The 19769-nt window shown below is 43.8% G+C and overlaps 1 protein-coding gene across 3 annotated transcripts in view; it reads left to right on the forward strand.

The window, feature by feature from the left end:
* The window catches only part of zmiz1a (zinc finger, MIZ-type containing 1a), a 168262-nt gene that overhangs the window by 39676 nt on the left and 108817 nt on the right, over nt 1-19769 (forward strand). For all 3 annotated transcript variants that reach the window (XM_054799642.1, XM_054799645.1, XM_054799644.1), the window contains exon 2: nt 5929-6047. The gene's annotated coding sequence lies outside the window, so the exon portion shown is untranslated. The remainder of the gene's footprint in view (nt 1-5928; nt 6048-19769) is intronic.

Below are 19769 nucleotides of genomic sequence, written 5' to 3' on the forward strand. Positions count from 1 at the left end.
TGAAATGTATCTTTTCACAAAAAGCTGTTTTTCTCCCTCTTTTTAGTCTGTAACTGATATTTTCCTGAAACTTCCCTATGTTCTACTGCTGATTACTAAAGAATGGAAAAAGGTAGAAACAGACTTTTTTTCCTGATGAAAGACGGGAGTCTAATGTTTCTTTTGGTAGGTTCCATGTTTATATAGCCTTAGAACACAATATTCTGTGTGCCTTGAAAGATCAGTCAAAATCGTCTAAAATGGCCGCTACTGAAGGTTTTTTTTTTTCGAAAAATGGCTGGGATTGAATGAGTTCAGGATGAAGATGGTATTGTAACGTCTACCTGGATGTTGGGAGGATGGCGAGGAGGTGGTCCATCAACAATCTCTCTACTGCACAAACAAAACAGGCTAGTACAGCCAAGCCAAAACAACATCAGCAAACTCACACGCACACAGTCAGGAGTCCCGTCACGTCATGTTCAGGCATGGTTAGAAACCACATCTCATTAACACTTCACATAGCTGCCAGTTTGCTGCAGTGTTGCTGGGTTGTCATGTGACATCACATCCGGTTGTTGTCGGCCCCGCCTCGAAGAAATGGAGGGCAAACAAACGTGTTCATAAGTAGAAGTCACGTAAAATCACAGCAAAAACGCCACCGACATTCGCTGTTCTCGCATGTGGAAACCTTTCAAATGTGTTTCGGAGAGAGTCCATCATACCGGGGGGGAAAAGGTTCAGGAAACAACCAAAAAAACGCAGAGAAGCCACCTTTCTCTGCATTTGCAAGTATGGACACGTTCCAGTTTACAGTGAGCAACAACAAGCACATTTTATGCTAAAATTCGAGTTAAAACATTTTTGGAACTGGAAAACGTGGATGTGTGTATGCAAACGAGCTGACGTCTGCATTGACACACAATGTGAACGTCATATTGCCGGGTGAGTTTTTCTGTCAACATTCGGAGAATAACAAAACAAAATCAAAATCAGAAATATGAAACCGTGTCCGTGATACATGATAGTTTTCAGTTTTCTACTGATCTATTTTTTCTAATCAATACACTTTAGGGAACTATTTCTTTTTTACATGTTTCCGTGCAGATTACATGTTTTTTTTTTTAAGCTCTTGACGTTCCAATTACAATGTTAAGAACTATTGAGAAATTCAAGTTTATTGCTTTGGATATGGTGTACTGGCTTTGTTGTGCCATATATTATTACTTGCATGACGATAATATCGTTTATCTGCAATAATCTGTAGGACAAGTATCGTCCAGCAAAATGTTTTCTCGTGACAGGCCTACTCAGGAATTATTTTAGGTATCATTTGGGTATAAGATGAGACTTACACCAAACAGACTTGGGCCTGTCACGGCGTTTCCCACACATGTTCTGATACGGAACGAAACAACCGGGCTTTGTCATCACGTTGGTGCAACGCTGCGTTATCGTAACTATCTGCCGAGTGACAGCGTTGGCTCTCCCTGCCCTGTGTGAACCACCCTCCCTCCCTTTCTCTCCCTCTTGCTTTCTTTCTGTGTTTTCGTTCTCGTTTAAAGCCAGGCTGTGGGCCAAAAGGCCAAATATTGTTTTTGGTGCGATGTGGCTCCGAGATTCACGTCGCACTTGCGTCAGTGCGTACGTGCGGGCGAGGAAAGCCTAATTTTCTCTCTTTTCAAACGATTCTTTGTGTTGTTTTTTTCTTTTTTTTAAATTCCAAATGAGCAGTGAGGAAACAACGAGATGAGATGGTATCATGGAGCAGTCAAGGAGGTGGGACATGTTTGTTTGGTATTCCTGGACTAATTTCCTCCTGATAGGAATCTTCCAGCTCCTGGTGAAGTGTTTTATCTGTGCAAGAGGGAAATGGTTCCTCTCGCTTGCAGAGACAATCGATTTCAGACACGGGGGGTTGCTGTAAATCACACTTTCTGCTTTATAGAAGTTTTCTATTTGCATGGAGGTAATCAATGACACGTATTAACCAAGCTCTCTCCAGCCTGGATGGACTTTCGCCTTTTTTTTTTTTTTATGGTTTTCCTTTCCAGACGCTGCTGCAACGTCTGGCTCTACCACCTAACATCATCGACTGGTGTTGGCCGTGTCGGGGGGCATTGATTTTTACTGCTCTGCCCCCCGCCCCTCCGCCAACCCCCTCCCCCCGGTTTAACAGTTGATGAGTAGTTGTGTTAAGACGCCAAGGGACAGCCCCGCCTGCTTTAAGGAGATGAGGTTGGCTTTTATAGCCCTTTCTCCTCTGAGGACGATGAGGCGTATACATTACGTGTGCGAGAACCAGGATTCACACCAGCGAGCTCTGGTAAACGTGTTTTTACAGCCAGCAAGCTTGAACTTTTCCCGTATTTCCTCATGTCAGCCTCATTTACTCCCATGGTATTACTCGCTAGCATTGACAATATTCTGTTTTTCACAGCCAAACTAAGAAGCATGTAACCGCCATACACGCTACTTTTGTCTTAAACTTTGAACCCTGCGGCTTATACAGCGGTGCGGCTAAGTTCTAATCTCGTGACATCCCCTTTACTTCAGAACTACCGCTGGTTGTTTAAAATGCTGCCAATCACGAGCTGTCAGTGCACTCACAGCGAGCTTGTCAACCTATTGGAAATCACAGCAGGTCATTACGCAATATAAGTCTGACTCACGGCGTCATCTTACAAAAAACACTAAACTCATCACACAGCAACTTCACACTCAAAAGGTGTACCAAATAAAGATACAAACATGTACCAATATGAGAAAAAAACTCTTAAAGTTTTCCCATAATGCATTGCATCTGAGCAACACGTTCATTGAGTCACTGCAATGACGTCAGCCTCACTCTGGGCTCTTGGCTCCTCTGGAATCTAAATATGTAGATAAAATAAATGTAGGACTAAAATATTTACGCTATAAATCACAATTAGGGGGGAAGCTACGTTGCTTGGCGGAGGTCTGTGCTCTCAGAGTGCTTTTCTAGTTAATGGATTTATCGGAATGACGTCATAATTGTCGATATGGTGCGCCCTGACGAGAAATGGTACGGTGCCTCGCGGCAGAAGCTCGCCAGCTTTTTCCTGTGATGTTATGAAGGAGCTTGTTGCTTTGCCTCACTGTGTTGCTCTCAACACCGTCTCTTTCAAGTGGTGGCAATTTTCTCACATGTCACTCGGTGTTACAAGTGAAAGTGGATCGCAGAAGGCCGCTCTCATGCACGTGGTTCCTCGTAAAGCTTTGCATTCTTCACAGAGTGCATCATCTCGCTATTCAACTCCATATTGTCCTCTTGTATTGCATCTGAACGACTACTACCTTGAAGTGAATCATCCCGAGTAAATATAATGAATGTATTTGAGAAGAAAATAGGGGGAGGCACTCTCATTTTTAAGGGGGTCCAGCGGTGCATGTTATAGGCGGGTAATATCAGCCTTAATAGGCTCATGTGTCAGCGCTGTATGCAACATAGACCCCCGTAAATCACATTTGTCTGCCACACCTGCTCGCCTCCTCGTATTTATGCCTTTACCCTCTCCCCCCCTTAATGTCCTCTTCCTTTTGGAAGCGCTCCAAAACCAAACCTTCCTTCCCACAACGCCGCCCCTTCCTTGCTGGGATGAAGTGAGCAGAAAAGTGTGAGGATATACGAGACGCTGGGCGAACTCTTGCTGTGTCGTTGTACTACTTACACACTTCCTAGCAACTCCATTACGCCAGTACTCCAGTATTATTGGCAGAGATGATACCGTCAGGGTTTTATGCTGCCCATACCGATACCGACCACCCATGAGTGAAATACCCACCACATAGATTAAGTGCAAATGCTTAAATGTACTGTTGGCTTTGTCAGGGGTCACCAACTTTATTTCTTGTGAGAGCTACTTTTCCAAAAGGAAAAAGGCCAAGAGCTACTCATTTTTTAGCATTTATTGTCATCGCTTATTTCAAGCCAAACAAACCAAATATGCTTGTTTTACCAGAACATAAACAAAATGCTGCTATCCACAATGCCCATTTTGTGTTTCGGAATGCATTTCTTTCTAGCATTTCAGTCTAGTGTGGTCGTGGGGGGGCTCCCTGGCGCCGGCAGGTACCACGTTGGTGACCCCTGGGGACCATAGCATTTAGACAAACATATTTGACTTACTTCATCAAAACCACTGGTGAAACTTAGAGGATCAGGCGCCTTCTTTAAGGAGAATTAGGATGCAAGAGCATCCAGCAAGACCCCCCAGGCAGTCTGCAAACCCGGTATCCTCCCCCCTCCCGCCACCGACCGATGGCCATCAAGTCCGACAAATCCAACCACTTTCCGGGCTGTCTGACTTAGGCCTCGCAACGTGCATCCCACGTTTTGGCTACTTAGCCGCCGCCCGATCACATCGTGAGCTACGAAAACTCACCACACCCTGCCAAGTGCCCACCCCCCAAATGCCACACCAAACTAAAACTTTTTAAGGCGCCACCCCGGTGAGATATTTTTCATGGCATGTTTTGCAGGGTGCAAATCTTTTATCACTCTCACAACGACAGGAAGTCCTGCGCTGCAGACATGTTTTTGGCTTTGTGAAGGGAAAGTGGGCGGGAGACGGTCGCTATAGGCTGGACGCTGCAATGGGGGAGGAGCTGATCGGCGTTTAAAAGCAAGTATCGGTGCTATATTATTAGCCCTAATTACTAGTAGTATTATTGTAGGGAATAGCCACTGAAGGATGCTTGGTCATGATTGTTTTGCAATAAGACAACTAAAAAACATAACTGAATATATATATACATATGTGTATATATATATATATATATATATATATATATATATATATATAGAAAAAAATGTATTTTTGACGGACTATAGCTAATAAAGTGCAAAGACAGTATACAATACCGTCTTTTCACAGCAGCTCAGTGGGCATAGTAGTTAATTATATTCAAAGTGTAGTCCAAAACCACATTTTTTGAGAAAAAAAAATTATTAGCATAAAAAAAAATCTGCACATGACTTTTTGTACCATGTCCTACGCAATTATTCCCAGTTACAGCTGCAAAGTTTAGCACGGTATCCTTCTTGATTTCTATTTGTTTGCACTTAAATGTTTCAGATCATCAAACAAATGTAAATATTAGTCAGTGACAACACAACTGAACACAAAATGCAGTTTTTACTGAGAAGAATTGAGATCTACCAGCTTGGAAAAGGTTATAAAGCCATTTCTAAAGCTTTGGGACTCCAGCCAACCACAGTGAGAGCTTTCCCAGGAGTGGCCAGCCAACCAAAATGACCCCAAGAGCGCAAATGAATAAATAAATGCTATAGTTGGCCATAATTTCCAGTTCATTTTTATTATATTCAAAAGTTAGTCATTAAAATATGTATGTATAAGCAAAAAAAAATCTTATTTTTATTTTTGTGTTATTTTATGAATTTAATTATTTACTTGCATTACTTTGTGTCACATCCTGATGAAAAGCTACAAAATTTGAGAGACTAAATAATAATCAGTCATAATTTCAAAGTCGTAGGTGGGTAGTTTTTAAATGATCATTTATCATGGTTATTAGTGAAAGAAGCAGTATATACAGTAGAGTTGTATGCGCTGGCGTATGACACGTGTGTGAAGGCAGCGTCATGGACGCAGGATGAGGCTGACTGAGCGTCCGGCTGTTGATAACCTTTAGGAAGGGCATTGTGCCTGCACATGAAAAGGGAGGTAGGAAGCGTATATACAGCACAACTGCAGTACATCTACTGTATATATGTACACTGCATGCAGCATACATACGGTATACATATTAGTGATGGCTGGTGCATGGCTAGAGAGGAACTGTGACGGTGCGCTAGTCTCCTGTGGCTCCTGACATACATTTTTCAGCACGTTTGTGCCGTACGTTTGTCCTTTTCATTCCATTAAAAGACCTTTAACAGCCTTTTTCTTCCATCTTCCCCTGCAGATCGCCACTTGAGGAAGGGGGGCAGCGAGGGACCACGCGTGAGGAATACATGAGGGGGGCGGGTTAGGGAGGGTGCAGCGACCACACCGCCAAGCACCACCGCCACCACCACCCGCAAGGTCAGAGTTCACGCAAGCTTCTTATACAGCGGGGGTTTGTGCACACTCTCTTCCCTCCTTTTCTTCCTTTTTCGCCTTGGCTGTCGCCCCCCCCATCCCCCGTGTAACTCTTTGAGCAGAGTTGGCACGCAAAGGCAAAGTGAGGGAGCAATGTGGCTGCTTTTGATTGGACCCTCCTGGGCTGCCAGCCGGGGAGGGACTGAGCAGCTGCTGTTTATGAGGAGCTGTGCAGGATCCTGTTGGGGAAAAAAAGAAAAAGAAAAACCCGGCCAGTCCCCGCCGACAAGCCTGTGGCCTGTGTCAGCACACACACGTACATGCAGTGGAACTGCTTGCTCCTTCCAAAAAGTCACATTTTTGGGATTCATATTGGGGTCAATCAGGACTGTTGAAAAGGGAAACGCATGAATTCATAACATCCTTCATGAGGAGACCACACCCCCTTAACTCATTCAACACTGTAGGAAAAAGTTAATTTAATGAATGATTTTTATGAATTGATATTTTCCTACGTTCTGCTGCTGATGACTAAGGAACACAAAAAGGTAGAAACAGACGCTAGTCTAATGTTTCTTTTGGTAGGTTCCATGTTTACATAACCATAGAACACAATATTCTGTGTGCCTTGAAGGATCAGTCAAAATGGTCTAAAATGGCCGCTACTGAAGGGGTTGTCTTTTGAAACATGGCTGGGATTGAATGAGTTAACAAACAGTATTAGCGACTCATTCCTTTCTGAAAGTGTCAATCACAGCTGAACTTTCTTAGCCCTAAAAAGGTAAGGGTTTTTTGCCAATGGTTATATGCTTGAATAAAAACAAAAAGCCAAATATGACCAGAATTTTCCTTATTTCACATTACTATTCATGATAATAGTTATGTTTACGATTTAAACACTACTACTACTACTACACTACTATTATTTACGTTGTAGGGGCGTCTACTGTATTAAAAAAAATGTTAAAAAATATTTGTGAAATGATTAAAAAAAAAAATGTAATTAACATAAAAAACATCCATTTTCTATACCGCTTCATCCTCATTAGGGTCGCGGGGGCATGCTGGAGCCTATCCCAGCTGACTTCGGGCGACAGGCGGGGTACACCCTGGACTGGTGGCCAGCCAATCACAGGGCACATAAAGACAAACAACCATTCACACTCACATTCGTACCTATGGACAATTTAGAGTCTCCAATTAACCTAACATGCATGTTTTTGGAATGTGGGAGGAAACCGGAGTACCCGGAGAAAACCCACACACACACGGGGAGAACATGCAAACTCCACACAGGGGAGAATCGAACCCAGGTCTTCCCGATCTCCAGACTGTTCCTGTATTGGCCAACGTGCTAACCACTAGACCACCGTGCGGCCCATAAAAAGCATAAAATAATAAAATAAAGAAAAACCGTGATGGTTGGTTCTGTTTGAATAAAATGCCAAATATAATATTCCAAAAATGCAAAAAAAAAAACTAACTGGTGCTGGCGTGATAGCATCTTTCCTTCTTAACAAGACAAAAACGCTGCATACATTTTGCTTCCGCTTTAAAGACGCAATCCTGCACAATTACCCGCATGAAGTTATCCGTTGTGGTGCAAAAGTCGCTTTTGCTTCACCTGCAGTCTGGTTTGCTAGCAGGGATTAAGGGTGACGAGGATTGAGGCGCGAGTGGTGGATGGGTGGGTGCCATCCAGGCAGCAAATAAATAAATAAAAGAGCTGGTTAATCTTCCTAGGTAGGTGTGTGTGTGTGTGTGTGTGTGTGTGTGTGTGTGTGCACTGAGCAGGGCCATCACCACTACCACACGGGAAACATCTGCCTCACACACACACACACACACACACACACACACACACACACACACACACACACACACACACACACACACACGACTAGCAGGGATCAGCCAAAGCGATTAGCACACGGACGTCAGAGCATAGAAAGCGACCGGTTTAACACACACACACACACACACACACACACACACTGCAGAGAGAGAGAGAGAGAGAGAGATGCTGCTGAATGTGTTCATGAAAGTACAGGAAGTTTTCTTTTTTTGCGGTATTGACGATCGCATGAACGCCCCACAGCTTGAAACAAGTGTGCAGCATCCAGACACTGAGCCCCGGCATGAGTAATGTGGAGCACGGCGGGATTAATTTGTGTAGATGGCCTATCATGGCTGCAAACGCGTATGTGCAGCCTCCTGCAGCTTTAATTGGAGGCAGCAACATAGCGTGTCTGCTGTTGATGCTGGAACACCGTGGCGCTTGTGGAGCGTCAGCGTGTGTGTTTGTGCCTTGACCTACGACACTGGAAAAATACACGGGAAGGTTTTAAACAACCTTGTCAGGAGGCTGTCAGGTGTTGTGAGGCTGCAGGGAGGTCACCAGGGTGACTTTTCTGCTGCATCGATCCATCAGTTTGCTCGCAGGATCACGTCATCATAGCCTGGTGGCAAGCATCACGACATGCTCCCGTCTAGAGATGGACACGTGAGGCTGATTGTTGATGAATTGCATCCTGGGGGCACTGCACTTCTTGGCTGCAACCAGCAGGGGCGCTGTCCATTTGGCTTTGAATTCAATTGCTATCTGAAGAATAAAACGATGTCAGCTGTTTTAAACAAAAACAAAACATCAAAATGATATTCATAATAATAGTAATATTTTTTGCTTTTCCAAGATGCTCAAATCTAATGAATTTAAACCTATTTTTAATATACAGTATATATTTGGGAAAATGTATTCAGTTATTTGATTGGCATTTATTTTAATTTAAGGACATTTAAATACATACTTATAACAGAACAACTTTATTTAGTGTGTTTTAAATAAAATAGCAAAACTGTAATTTTAGTTCAGTTATTTAAATGTGTATTTATTACTTATTTAAATATTTTAAGTATTTATATTGAAGTATTTATTGCTTATCATGGTATTAATACTACCATTAAATATCTATTCATAATAATTTGAACGAGAGTTTAGAGCATTCAGAGACGGCAATTCCCATATCCAATAAAAAAATAATAATAATAATAATAATATTTTGGGCCTAAACAGTGCTTTTGAAGATCCCTCAAAAATGCTCAAATGTAATTAATTTAAATCCATTAATTAATTGTAATTAATTTATATGTATTTTTATATTTATTCATTCATTCAGTTATTATATTATATATTATAATTGATTATATATAGAATAATTAAAGTTGATGCATGAATTAGTATATATACATAATAGTACCATATATGTAAAATATAATATTATATCTTTGCATGGAACAACACTGAAGAAACGATGCTTTAAAGTAGTCAGTGTACAACTTGTGCAACAGTTCTTTTAAACTTACAATAACCCAAACATACTTGTACGTATTTCATTAAAGTTGAGATGTGTTTTTCATTTGTATTAGTTTCATGATTGACATTTAATTGACCGTAATTCAATATTCACAACGTAACAATGAAGAGACATATTGATCTTGCATTTTCAGCCGCAGGCGTACGGGCCCGTCCTTAGCATGAACAAAAATATTGGGACATCTGGCTGTCCTGGGAAGTGGAGAGAACGTACGGACTGGCAGCTCTCCGTGGGACTGAGGTTGATCTATGAGGTCATAATGTTGGTTGGAGTTCCCCACTCTTCCACGCCAAACTCACCCAAGCGTGCCTTGTGTGGACGTTGCTGGGGCCTGACTGAAGTAGTTCCTCTCTACATTTGTGACTATTTGTCTTGGCCTGGGCTTTTCTTTTCTGCCGTTTTCGTTGTTTACCTTGGAAGAAAAGGTAAAGAAAGTCTTTAGAAATGAGGGGCATCCTCTTGCATCAGCTCCCTCTTTTCTCCCGTGCGTGATTTTCCTCAGGTAGATGAATGTTTGTGGACTTATCTAAACGGCGGGGATGGATATCAGCGGTCTCAGTGATAGAATTAGGCCAAAAAACAAGCATCATTCTTCAAGGAATTCCACCTCAGGGCTCCGCAGCTTAGACGACGCCGGCGAAGACGATATTTTTATCCTGGCTGATTTTCATTGTGGTTATCGTCGTCTGGCAGAGCGTTTCTCGTAACGAGCGTGAGCTGGCCGCCTCACGGAGCTTTAGAAAATGGAGAGAGTGGGAGGATGAGAGAGAACATTGTATTCTCTTTTTTTCCCCAAGCTTAGGGACAAGAGTAGAACAGGTTGTGTGAGGATATTTGCAATGGTGAACGATGTCTAACTCTGCCTGGGGGCCACCTTTTACCCCCGCCGACGATGACGATGCTGCTGCAGAGGAGGCGGAAGGCTTTTTGCACGTTCCTCAGCATTCCCAGTGCGTGTTGGCACTTTTTTACTGCGTCATGTTCCAGTCAGGAGGGTGATAGCATGCATTTCTTTTCCATTTTAAATCATTTCCCATTCAGAGCGATGATTTGGAGTGCATGAGAAAGCAGAAAGGAAAAGGAGCGGTGAATTCAACTTGCGGTATTACAGTTTGTAACGCTTCAATAACCGGCTGAAATGTGATCATAATCAATACCGTGTTCCCTCGTTTGTCGCGGGGGATAGGTTCCCAAAGTAGCCCGCAATGTGTGAAATCCGCGAAGTAGCCAACTTTATCCATCCATCCATCCATCCATCCATCCATCCATCCATCCATCCATCCTCTATGCCGCTTATCGAAGTTATCATCCTTAATAATAATGACCCCCACTTGGACTTGGGTCCCATGAAAAACCATGTCAGTCCCACAGCCACCAGCCTTGGCGTCATCATTGATAGTGATTTTAAACTTAATAAACAAATCAATGCCGTTGTAAAATCTTGTTTTTATCATCTTCGGCTTTTATCCAAAGTCAAATCATTTTTATCATTGCAACATTTCGAACAAGCCATGCACGCTTTTATCTCGTCACGTCTGGAATACGCCATAAATGACTCTCTCGCTTACAGTTAGTCCAGAACTCTGCAGCACGGTTTTTAACAGCAACCAAAAAGAGGGAGCATATTACCCCAATTTAGGCCTCCCTGCACTGGTTGCCTGTGCATTTTAGAATTGATTTTAAGATTTTATTGTTGACTTAAATTTATTGACTTAAATTTATTATTTATTTTAAGTCAATTTTATTGACTTAAGACCAGGGGAGACCGGGCCTTTTCTTTTGTCGGCCCAAAGCTGTGGAACACTCTCCCCCCTCATGTAAAAACGGCCCCCACAATTGAAAGCTTTAAGTCTCGTCTTAAAACCCACTTTTATTCTCTGGCTTTTAACTCGGCGTGAGTCGTATGGTCCTCTGTGTCTTTTATTATTTTTTAAGTTTTTATGGGTTCTATTTATTTTAGTTTTTTTTTTTTTTTTTAATTAAATTTACTTATTTATTTTTTACCTATTTCTTGGACTTTTGGCTTTTATTGTTTCGATTTCTTGTTTTAAATATTTTATTGTAGTACGTTTCTTTGCTTCTATTTGATCTTTTACTTTTTATTGTCGTAATTTTTACTTATTATTTACATTTACATTCCTTTATTTACTTATTATTTATGGTTTTGCTAGTCTGTGCAGCACTTTGGAAACAGTGTTTATAAAATGTGCTATATAAATAAAGTGGATTGGATTGGATTGGATCCTCACTAGGGTCGCAGGTATGCTGGAGCCTATCCCAGCTGACTTTGGGCGAGAGGCGGGGTTAACCAACTTTAGTTTCAACTCAAGTTGAAATTTCATTTGAATTTTAATGATCAACCTACAAGGTTGGACACAAAAGGTGATTAAGTTACTCACACGTCTTTCACTCCTCTGACCTCCTCGTCCTCCATGAACCGAAGATTGATTTATTCCGTAATGGCGCCATGCAGCCGCAACTTCCGCCCTCCTTCAGCATGCCCAGTAGTCCAACGTTTTGTGCGATGGTTGGCTTCCTCAGCCTTTTGGGCGCAGAATGCTTCATCGGCATTGTGGGTTTTGTTGGGGAGAAAACTTTCATAAAAACGAAAACATACGGCATTCAGAGTCGAACGGCTAGCTTCTTCTGTTTCTTCTGTTTATCGGTTGTTAGCAAGCAGCTCACACAGTTAGCTAGTTTGCTAACTATGATTACAAAAGCAGACGGCATGAAGGAGATCGATTGACTGGCAATGGTCTACAGCCAATCACGACAATGGGCGGTGCAGACAGAGAAGCGGGAATAGAGAGAGACACCGCCACCACGTGCTCGAGCACAGAACTACAACACTCAACTTCCCACTATGCAGTTCTTCTTAAAGGGCCAGGCTTGGCCTGAAAAAAAAATCTGCAAAACAGCGAGTCTGTGAAAGGTGAACCGCGATGGAGCGAGGGGAAACTGTAAACCGACTCATCAAATACCAATTTATGTTTTTGTTATTTTAGAAAATGGCAAAAAAGTGATACATGGTTAAAAACAAGCAAAAGTGAAACCTCGGTTTCAGTTTTCGTCTGAAATTTCCGCAAAAGTGTTGCCTCAGTTCGTGTACGCCGTCTCGGTCGTCGTGCAAGATGGGTCGCGCAACAAACTGTCGTCTTTCACTTGTGCAGTATTGCGCTGAATACGGTATGTAGCAGGGGTGTCACGAGGCGCCCGACCCACGAGACGACACGCCGCACGAGATTGGATACGATGAAAAAATATGACTGGACACACAAACTTTTTTGTTTAACGATTTTGACTTTGCAGTCATCTTTTTCCCCCTCCTAACTCCTACGACCTTACCTTGCATCGCTGCTCACGAAGCTCCCTTGCTGCACTGCTGTGTGTGTATGCTTGCGGCCCCACCTCCCCCCATAAAGCAAAGCGATATGTGACTGACAGTAGGTCTCAGTCTGTTGCATGGAAGCGTCTAGGTGCTGAACCAATGCTCTTCTTGCCTGTTTGGAGGCCAGAGACGAGGAAAAGAGACGTGCACGCATAATTCATTTTCATTTCTTGTGTGATGAATTAATTTATTTATCATTGTGAGACAATATTTTTCAGAACGAGAAATCTTGTCACATTTGTGACACGCCTAGTACATCATGTATGAGTCGTTTCATGAGCGTCTCAATTACTCAGGGGTCCCTTAACCCCCCAAAAAAGCAGGAATCTACTGTATTTCCATTTCCATGACTTCCTGATTATTTCCAAGTCCAAGCAAATACAAGTGTAGCAGCCTGTGTTGAACATTAGAGATTCAGTGTGATGTGATGCTACAACGCCACCATCTTTGTGCGACGTTATCCATCACTGGTACTCTGCCGGGCGTCGTCAATTAGCCGCAGGAAAACAACATTAGAGGCCTGAATGGGGCGCCGAGTGGCGGCGGGCCTGACATGCTCGTGTTATACGATTACACAACCTGTTGGCCGTCCGCCTGTCAAGTGTCTGGCGGCGCTGATGAATGGCGGTCATACGCAGCCGTGCATCACAACACGACACGCCGCTCGCTCATTAATGGCTTCTCATAATGCCCGGGACGTTCCTCCAATGCCGTGCAGGATACACCAACTGCAGCGAGAGCGAGAGAGAGAGAGAACTGGAAGAGGGAGTTGTTGTAGCGCGAGGGTGAGAAATGGCGTTCATGAATGCTCCGTTTCCCATGTGCCATTCAAGGCAGGAAGCAGCGGGAACACGCCGCCCTGGTTTTGAATAATTTCCAGAGGACGGTCACACATAACTCAGACAGACATGAGAGCGCACAGAAACGTAGGAATTATTGTTTCCAAAAGCGCAACCCATATGTTCTCCTATTAGAGGCATCCTTGTCCATCTGTGGCCTATTTGCATAGATTACCGAGCACGTGGCGCCGACGCCAGCGCGCGCCAACATCACAATAGGCCGCGCCGTCTGACGGGTACCCGTCGGAAGCCGAGCTTGATTGCTCTTTCTTGCTCGCTGAATCGGGACCCGAGCTATTCAGGACCCTCCAAACTCCTCCACGCTGGGCTCTTCACAAACAGATGTGATCCTCGCCAAGACGCCGCTCTCAGAGCTTTTTAGAGGGCTGCAAATTGTTTTCAATGAGCTTATTTTCTGACAAGTGTGTGTGTGTGTGTGTGTGTGTGTGTGTGTGTGTGTGTGTGTTTGTGTGTGCGTGTGTGTGCCGAGTGATGGCGGCTACCAGCGCCTGTTTGTTCTGAAACCTGAGTGTTGGAACAAGTGAAAGCCTTTATTTGATTTCGCCGAGCTTTCTGTTCAGTTTCATTTATCCCTTTTTAGGACTAAGAATGCTCAGCTGTGACTGACACTTTCAGAAAAAAATGAATTGTTAATACTGTTTATTAACTCATTAAGTCCCAGCCATTTTTCAAAGACAACCCCTTCAGTACCGAACATTTTAGAAGATTTTGTTCCATAGAACAACAGCAGGAACAGAGTGAGCCCTTTTGTCAGTCATACAGTCTCTTTGTCTTGGTGGGTGGAGGCGGGGCCACTAGCATACACACAGAGTGCAGAAGAGTGTATTAGTAGATTGCAATATTCTGTCATATATTTTTCCATTGTACTTTTCTTAAAAGTACGGTTAAAATCTTGTATCGTTTCGTTCTCGTGTACCGTCTCATGTCGATAACTTAGTGTCTTGTGGCACCCCTATTAATCACGCATGAATTATACGTATACATTTGGTGACCCTCAACCGACAACTGTGCGGCCGTACCGGTGCGGCTCAATGCTAACGAGGCAGCTAACGCCGGTGCTACCTATGCCCGACTTTTGGCAACTCAGCCCACACCTGCGGTTTCAAAGCATCCAAGCCCAGTTCCGACTGCGAGGAATACCACGTAACCCCCACAGGACCTCCACTTTCTCTCACCAGAAACCAGCAACAGGCCCATGCCTTTTGCTAATACATGGAAACAGGTACCGGGAGTCGGTGGTGTCATTGGCACCAGCATCTATAACATGCCACTTTTGAGAAAATTTCCGTTTTTATGGTTCATGTTTAGAATTGTCAATTTTATGTGTTAGTCCCAGCAAAGGTTATCTCAAGGCACGTTACACGTGGGACCACGCTCCTCATACTGATAAGAAATCCACTGCAACCCATTCGAGCACGCACTTTGGTGTCAGAGGCAAGGAAATAACTCGAGGAAAAAAATAAAATCAAGTAGTTATAAAACAGAATAAATGTAATAAAATCAATCAAAATAAAAAGGTCATAGATAATTGACATAAACAATAAAATAAACAATGAAGTAAATAAAATTGAAAATGAACACATATGCAATGAAATATTAAAGAAAATCAAATAAAATGGCTAAATACAAAGAAAAAATAAAATCCAAAAAGAACCGACATCAGCGTGGAGCAGCCGGCATCACGCCGAGAGAGATTTTCCATATTCTGCCCGTCCCCTGCAGCTCACCAAGCTAACCAAAGTTCAGCAAATCATTGTTTAGCATTATTGCTGTTTATATGGCAGATGGCTTTTTCTTGCCATAAACCTAATAGTATAAAATATCTAAAAATATCAAAATAATGTGTTATCTGGTGTGGAAGAGCATGGAGGACGCTGTGTATGAACCTGCCGCGTGCGTGCATGTGAGCGTGCATGCGTGCGTGTGCGTGCGTGTGTGTGTGTCTTGGCTCCAGCTTCTCACTTTCAAAGGTGACACCTGCAAAAAGTGTCTTGTAAAAGTGCTGCCTGCTGTTCCTCTCCCACTCAGAGGGGACCGTTGAAACAAAGCAATTAGAGCAGCTCTCCTCAAGAGGGCTGAGTGGGAGTGAGTGTGTGTGAGTGGATCATATATATGTATGTGTATATGTATGTATATATATATATGTATGTATATATATATATATACACAGTATATATTACACTTTTTTTTGTCTTAATTGGAGCAGCAATGAGCCTTTACATTCCATCGGCGTAGCTCACCAGTCAACATTACAACATTAGCAGCTTTGTCATATTCTCCCCGTCTCTTTAAATATAGAGGTCAGAGTTCACTGACAACCTGTTGACGCAGAGCAGATTTATGCAGCACACACTTGCTCTGCACTGCCACCCATGCAACACACACACACACACACACACACACACACACACACACACACACACACACACAATCTTCCAAGCTTTGGATACCAGCGCCCCAGTTATTCTCCCTGACCCTCCTAATTGAGAACGGCTGCGGCTTCCAGACGACCGAGCGCTAAACAGACAGAGAGCGAGCGCAGGAGAAAGCGAGCCGGTTCTTGCGTGAGAAGAAAGAAAGTCGCAACAAAAGCGCGGCCAAATGAAAGCGGCAAGGAGCTAAGCCTGCGTAAGGCTGGTCAAGTGGGGGCGGGCGGGCAGGCGGGCAGGCGGGTGCGCGGCTGCAACAGTTGGCCTCCGTCCCAAATCATCCTGATTCATGCTTCAACATACACGCGACTACTTGCTGTGGACGGGAGCCAGACGCAGCCCAGCTCGATAGCTAAACAGTATATAATACACTATCATGCTGCTTTTCCAGTTGCCGCCATATTTGCTGACACAAGCAGGTACTAGGAGCCGCTATTTCTACTTTCTGCCAGGGTTGCCAAGCGGCCCCACCGAGCGAACATTGACTTAACCTGCAGTATTTTACAGTAGATGCCCCGGCTTTTTGTGGGATTACGTTCCAGGACTACCAGCAAATGGTGAAAAAACTCTGATAAAGCCACGCTCAAGGAAGTACTCTCTGTTTGGAATGAATTAGCTTGACAGTTCCTCAAAGCAAAGACCTACCCCACCCACGGTGCAACCCGCAAGGCATGGTGGGTACACTTCCTGTGTGTGCCCGCGGGCTTCCCAGCATGACTTGCGGGTTGGAAGTCAGTATAAAGTAGTATTATTATGCAAGTGTTTTAGTGTGTAAGTGTTGTGACGCTTCTTCCAACCAAACCTACCTCACTCACGATCACCCAAAAAAATAACACAACCAGTAACACCCACAAGACATGCTGGGTAAACGCCCCGTGTGGGCTTCCCAGCATTATTTTTTTTAGTTTTTGTGTGTAACTTGCTGCAACGTCTGTTCTGAGGCAGGAACCACTTCACTTACACTTTTAAAAAATATTTTTTCACTGACAAGAAGAAGCTTTGCCTACATCGGTGAGTCCCTTTATCCAAGGCTCACGTGGTAAACCACCACTTTGGATGACGTACAGGTCGGATATATGCGACCAGGCTGTTCAGACGACAGTAGATCAGTTACATAGCGGATTTATATCAACACACGCACGTCACAATAACAATGGATATTTTCAGCAACATTTTTTAGACCACTTTTTTATTCATTATTGTCATGATGGGTGTAATTCACATTTGAACCACTAGATGGTACTCAAGTATTGTGCACCTGTGTGAGCCACGTTAGCTTGATTTATATTTACTTTGCCGACCAAACGCCTCAGTAAGCGTAGAGTTTCGGGACGAAGGCTCCGCTGCCCGAGGCACCACCATCAGTAGTTTTTTTTCCCCCAGTTGAGAAAACTGTCCGAGTCGGTCGTCTGTGTTTATGCGCTCACTTTGTTCAATCTGTTTAAAATCGAAATATTCCCACACTGTGGCATTTGCCTCAGAAACCTTCGCTTCTGTACCTTCATTCATGTTAGCACATGCCAGTGCTTCTCAAATAGTGCGGCGGGCCCCCATGGGGTGGGCGTGGTGAACTGCCGGGGGGGGGGCATGGGAGGCAGGGAAGACTTTCAGTATTAGAGTACACCTGCCAACATGCATGAATTTGTTGTACTCAGCATGCAGTTTGACTCTTGAATACGCGTGTATGCTTCACTGCGCTCACATTTTGTTGCATTTCGCTGGTTTTAGTTTCGACTTTATTTGTGATTTCAAATCGGGGGTGGCGCGAAAACATTTCTGCCTCACCAGGCTAACTGCTAACACTCTGCATCCACTCACTAGTCGCCCCGCCTTTGCCAAGAACATCGCCAGGCTGCCGATCCTCCCGACTACACTGGGAGAGGAGTAGTAAAATCCAAGAGTTTTAAAAAAAATCGGGAGCATTGGCAATATGTCTCCCATTTCTCTCTTTTATCTCCCTGAGGACAGCTTTATAAAAAAAAAAAAAGTAGGCTTCTCTGCACATCATAAAATAAAGCCTGGTCATCCGAAGGAGGTTTTTTCCAGCATTTTGTGTCCATAAAGAGTGTCTGGTAGAAGAGTGAAGCGCATGCAGAAAAGAAAAAAACCCAGCAAGGTTGGCAAGAGGAGTGGCAAGTTCAGTGACAGCTGCGTACGTGCGGTTTGAAGTGGACGGCCGGCGCTGGACTGTCAGAGCAGATATTTCTGTTTAGTGCCGCCTGCCAGAGACGCTCCTCATGTCATCGCTCGGTGCCTGCTGTCACTGCCTAAAAAGAAGGGCTGGGAAAGTGTGTGTGTGTGTGTGTGTGTGTGTGTGTTGTTCACGAATGTGACAGCGACAGGGAGAGAAAGTCGAGCAGCTGTCTCGCAAGCTTCTCCGCCACTGCTGGTTTGCATCACGATGCTGCTTGGTCGCCTTTAGGACGATAAAGTTTGCACCATGCGTCGTCTTATATGGCTTATAAGGCGGTCACAATTAGTCGATGTGCTAAAAAAAGACTGGTGGTTGGATGAGTGTCAGTTGTGTGTGGGAGGTACACATTACTGGAAATATTAGGCAAAAAAATAGTGTGTTGCATTTCCTGGGTCAAGTCAAAGTCAGTGTGAGTGTCTCTGGGAGACGGTGTACAATCTTTACTTTGGTATTTCATCGATTGTACAATCGTACGGCGTTATAATTAGCCAGGCGGTTATTATGACTAATGGGTGTTCAGTGTCTGCTCAAACATTAGCCGGCAGTGCTTGGAACAATGCAGCGATCCCCAATCTAGAGCCTTTTTGCCTGAAGTGGCTCCCATTGACTGTTTGATTGCAATCATCTGTTTCTGGAGTGCCGTCTCCTGATCACAAACACGTGCTCGTGACCGAGTCGGGATGGCCACAGCGTGAGGTAATGGAATGTTTAAGAAGTGTTACAGCATGCCTGAGGAGACCATTTTGTACGATCCAACGAGCAAAGGACACTGGAAGTCATTTCCTGTCATTGAAAATTGATGATCGATCGTTTCGCGGTTGTCCTGACCCTTGAGGAAGCAAGTGAAGCCTGAATTATGCTTCGGCGTCACGGCGGCGCAGCACCTCTAAAAAATTCTAACTTCGCGTCAACTGCGACGCGGGCCGCAGAGCTGTGATTGGTCAGCATTTCCGTTTTTTCCCTTCAGCAAAAGTGCCAAAAATTTGGCAAAACCAAAGAAACAATGGCGCACACTGAGGAGCATCTCAGCAAGCCCACATATGAGTAGTTATACTACCAGTCAAAAGTTTAGAGTCGCTTTGTAATGCTATCGAATGACAAGGTGTCTCCAAACTTTTGACTGGTAATGTGTATGAACGTGATATTATTATGAGCAGTTTTAGAGCAACAGCATGCACAATAAAAGTGACTGATGTTCCATATGGATTAGTTTCTGCTCCGACAATGGTCTGGATGTCGCATCAGTCGCCATTGTTGGCGCCGACTGCTACACAGGAAGCTAAACAGCTAGTCAACGAGAGTTGATTTGGTGAACATTGTGACGCCCCCTATGGGTTGTGCTCAATATGCTTTAAAATACATGCTAGCATACATGTCATGTATATATCCTCAAAGTTTTATCATTATTACACAAACGGTCGGTGATTTGAGTGAGAAGAGAGAATGAGAATGAGAAGAACGAATGTATTTTTGTAGTTGG

This window comes from Dunckerocampus dactyliophorus, chromosome 14 (genome assembly GCF_027744805.1).
Source record: "Dunckerocampus dactyliophorus isolate RoL2022-P2 chromosome 14, RoL_Ddac_1.1, whole genome shotgun sequence".
NCBI lineage: Eukaryota > Metazoa > Chordata > Actinopteri > Syngnathiformes > Syngnathidae > Dunckerocampus > Dunckerocampus dactyliophorus.